Genomic DNA, 4698 nt, shown 5'->3' on the forward strand with positions numbered 1-4698 from the left:
AAAAAGAATTCTCAATGGATGAATCATAAATGGTTGAGAAACACCTAAAGAAATGTTTAACATCCTTAGTCATCAGAGTAATACCAATCAAAAAACAACTCTGAGATTCTACCTCACACCAGTCAGAATGGCTAAGATCAAAAACTCAGGTGACAGCAGTTGCTGGCAAGGATGTGGAGAAAGGGAAAGACTTCTTCATTGCTGGTGGGATTGCAAGCTTGCACAACTACTCTGGAAAAAAGTCTGGTGGTTTCTCAGAAAATTGGACATAGTACTACCTGAAGACTCAGCTATGTCACTCCTGGGCATATACCCTAAGGATGCTCCAGCATATAACAAGGATACATACTCCACTATGTTCATAGCAGCCTTATTTATAGTAGCCAGAAGCTGGAAAGAACCCAGATGTCCTTCAGCAGGGGAGTGTATACAGAAAATGTGGTACATTTACACAATGGAATACTATTCAGCTATTAAAAACAATGAACACATGAAATTCTTAGGCAAATGGATGGCACTAGAAAATATCATCCTGACTGAGGTAACCAAATCACAAAAGAACACACATTTTATGCACTCACTGATAAGTGGATATTAGCCCAAAATCTCAGAATACCCAAGATACAATTCAGAGACCACATGAAGCTCAAGAAGAAAGAAGATCAAATGTGGGTGCTTTGGTCCTTTTTAGATGGAGTAACAAAATACTCACAGGAGCAAATACAGAGACAAAGTGTGGAGCAGAGACTGAAGGAAAGGCCATCCAAAGACTGTCCCACCTTGGGATCCATCCCATATACAGTCACCAAATGCAGACACTATTGTGGATGCCAAGGAGTGCATGCTGACAGGAGCCTGATATAGCTGTCTCCTCAGAAACTTTACCAGAGCCTGACATATACAGAGGCAGATGCTCACACCCAACCACTGAAGTGATCATGGAGTTCCCAAGGGAGGAGTTAGGGAAAGGACTGAAGGAGCTGAAGGGGTTTACAACCCCATAAGAAGAACAACAGTATCAAACAACCAGAGCTCCCAGGGTCTAAACCACCAATCAAGGAGTATACATGGAGGGACCATGGCTCCAGGCGTATATGTAGCAGAGGATGGCCATGTCAGACATCAATGGGAGAAGAGGTCATTGGTCTGGTGAAGGCTCTATGCCCCACTGTAGGGGAATGCAAGGGAGGAGAATAGGGAGCGGGTAGGTGGGAGGGGACACAGCCTCATAGAAGTAGGAGGAGGGGGGAATGACATGGGGATTTCTTATTGAGAAATTGGAAAAGGGGATAACATTTGAAATGAAAATTAATAAAATATCCAATAAAAAATAAATATTTTCAATAAGTGGTTTCATGTCATTTAATGCATATGGTTTTGAGTTTGTATTGCTTAAAATATTGTGATAATACACTATGCTAGGCCTAAATATTTCAATTTTTGGCTCCTTATTATTATTATTATTATTATTATTATTATTATTATTATTATTATTACTTTTGGTCTCACTTTGATGGAGATCAGAGGTTTATTCTGGTCTGATCTGGTTTATTCAAATTTGAATGGCCATGGCTTGGGAACACTGATTTACATTACTCTACTTTCTATGTTTTGCTCTTCATTCATTTTACTTTACTTCATTACAATTAGCAAGATTGACCCAGATATCCACTTGAATAATAAATGAATTTCTATTTTCCCATTTTTTAATAGAGCTACTCAGTTTCTCTATCGGCATATAAGATTAGCAGTGTCATATTATCTGTATGGGTTTGTTATTCTAAGATTCTAAAGGCATTCTCCCCTAAGTAAGTATCCAAATCAAGACATTTACTACAAATCAAGAGATTTCATTTTCAAATGGAAATGTAAAGAAAATGAAAAACTGTCTAATTTGTTTAAAGCACAGCACAATATGGAAAATGTGTTAAGGTGAGCAGCACTATTATACCTTTGCTAACATTTTATGGCTGTATTGATTAGACTGGGAACTGTCTTAAATGAGGCATTTTGGATTTCCCCTGTCAAATGCAGCATTTCAAAAGATGTCTCAACAAATTCCCTCAGAAAAGTAAAGAAGATGATTGAAAAGAATAATGAGTATATTCATGTGCAAAGTTTCATACCGAGTCATTTCAAATTCTGTGGTGTTTTAAGCTTCCTTTTTTCTTTTTAAAAAAGTATTTCTTTGTTAACATTCATTAACTCTACCCCTGCTGATAGCAGAGAAAGATTTAGCAGACTCTCTCTCTCTGGGTGAGAAAGAATGTAACAGAGTTTAAATAGCCCTGAACTTGTGATGCAAAAACATACTTTCTTTTCAAGTCTACTGCTTATTAAAGTCATATTACCAAATGAGACGTACATTAAAATGCTCTATAAATATATTTTCATTTACTCATTAAATAGTTGAAGGAAATATACAAGGGTGTATATATGTGAATGTGTAAGGCAATTTTATGAAGTTATTTCTGTATAAATACATAGTACATGGACATATATTAATATATATATGACACATATTTGTAGCATTAACCTGAAAAAATTAATATTAAATTCATTATCAATAAGTGGATTGTAGTTTCTAGCACTTATAATATGTTGAAGAACCTCAATGACATATGAAAAAAAAAAGTATTTAAAATCTGCCTCGAGTGCTTGCTTCAGCAGTACGTATACTAAAACTGGAAAAATACAGAGAAGATTAGCATGGTCCCTGCACATGGATGGCATGTGAATTCATGAAGTATTCCATATTTTTTGACATCAAACAGAGGGGAGACCCTGGGTCCTGTGGAGGCTCAATGCCCCAGTGTAGGGGAATGCTAGGGCAGTGAGGCAGGAGTGGGTAGAAGGGGGAGCAAGAGGGGCAGGGATGGGATGGGGGGGTTACAGAAGGAAAACTGAGAAGGGGGAAAACAACACTTGAAATGTAAATAAATAAAATAACCAATAAAAATTAAATCAAAAAAATAAAATCTGCCTTGAAATAAAAGGTCATGACTTGTTTTATGGAGTTTTTAGGGGGAAACATGGGGTTTCATCATATCCTATAATGATCATTGCCAACTATTCTTTTATCACTAAAATTCCTGTAAGTCTATGTATGTTATAATTAAATCTACAGCTATAATTCTCTTTTGATCTCTCATCAAAGATTTGCTTCTACATGTAGTATTTGGTTCTCATCTAAAAAGTGTATTTCATTCATCTTTTTCTCTTTTCTCCTCTGCTGAAAATTACTTTCTCTCTACCAATTTTTTCCCCTTATACTATTACCACTGGACAGTTCCAACTTTTAAAATGATGTTCTTTTAATTTATGATCTTTGTTTTCTTCCGTCACAGTCTTGTACTCTGAGGGAACATTTCACATTTCTACCAACAATTCATGAACCACAATGATCTAGCACCTACCCCAACACTGTTAGGGAATGTATTAAAAAATACGACTGTTGGGTTCAGTGGATTTATGCTTATCTAACCTAAACATGAGGTGAATTTTAGTCCCTCTTCTTCTATATTTTGCATCCATAGAAACAAGGACCGTGTACTTTCCTGGTTATTCTTACTTTTGATACTTGTCTAGATTCTGATTTCTTCCTGTGAAAGATGTTTGATGGTGGTGGTTTTTTATTTTGTTTTGTTTGTTCTGATTTACTTTAATTTGCTTTGTTGTTTTTTTTTTTCTTAACTAATTCTTTAGGGAAATATACAGAAAAGCAACCTCTTGCATTGTGGAAATGACCTTTTACCTACTAACTCTACTCACTGTCCAGACCATTCAGTACAGTTCCCGATTCTAGTAAGTATACGTCCAAAATTATACTAAATACCTCCACTGAATTTCCTAGAAACATATTGAGTACACCAGCTCTGTTCCCTTGTCTCACATTCCCACAATAGCCTCATTAAATCCTGTCAGTGACATCTCTTTCTTATTTACCATATATTTCCAATGTTCTTTCCATTTACACATCAACTTAGACTTCAGCTAATAATCTATTATATTCCGTGTTATACAAAATCTGTTTGTTATTCACCCTGTCTTTCTGCAAAAAACTTACTTTCCCATTTCCGCTAAATTCATCCACATAGAGCACAAACTTATCTTGATGTCTTGTATGTAATGATGCCTTCTGTCTTCTACTTACTTTGAGTGTAAGTCCTTCTTTAGCCATCTAAAACAATAGCTTCACTGTATGGTCCATAGCTAAACATCTGTTGCATCTCCTTCAAATTTATTTTGTGTTCTAATAGAATAAATTGTGATGCTATGGTTTGGTATTAAATATCTCCCATGTATTATGTATGGTAGGTTTGTTTGCCAGACTGTTAATGGAAGGAAATAGAACCATTAGGGAGAAGAGCCTAGTGGGATGTTAGGTTATATGGGGAATGCCTCTAGAAAAAGTGCTGGGACCCAGGTCTCTTTCTTTTTCTCTCTGCTTTTTATCCACCATAATGTAAGCTGTTGCCTCTCCCTTGATGTTCGTCTTTTACAAAGCAACAGGGACAAATGGAAGTCTACTTGATCCAAAAACTTGCTTCCTCTATTATAAAATATCTAGTATTTTATTAAAACAATAAATAATATTTTTCCTTCTATATGTCCTTAACAATAATACAAAAATATACTCTCCCTCCCTCTCTCCCTCCCCTCTCTCTCTCTCCCTCCCCTCTCTCTCTCTCTCTCTCT

The 4698-nt window shown here is 36.0% G+C and overlaps 1 non-coding gene across 1 annotated transcript; it reads left to right on the forward strand.

Moving 5' to 3' along the window:
• The first annotated feature begins 2654 nt into the window (after positions 1-2654).
• LOC116094494 lies at positions 2655-2761 on the forward strand. Its single transcript, XR_004120150.1, has one exon. It is a non-coding gene; the product is annotated as a U6 spliceosomal RNA (small nuclear RNA).
• Positions 2762-4698: the final 1937 nt, after the last annotated feature.

The sequence above is a fragment of the Mastomys coucha genome, unplaced genomic scaffold (assembly GCF_008632895.1).
Source record: "Mastomys coucha isolate ucsf_1 unplaced genomic scaffold, UCSF_Mcou_1 pScaffold16, whole genome shotgun sequence".
Taxonomy (NCBI): Eukaryota; Metazoa; Chordata; class Mammalia; order Rodentia; family Muridae; genus Mastomys; species Mastomys coucha.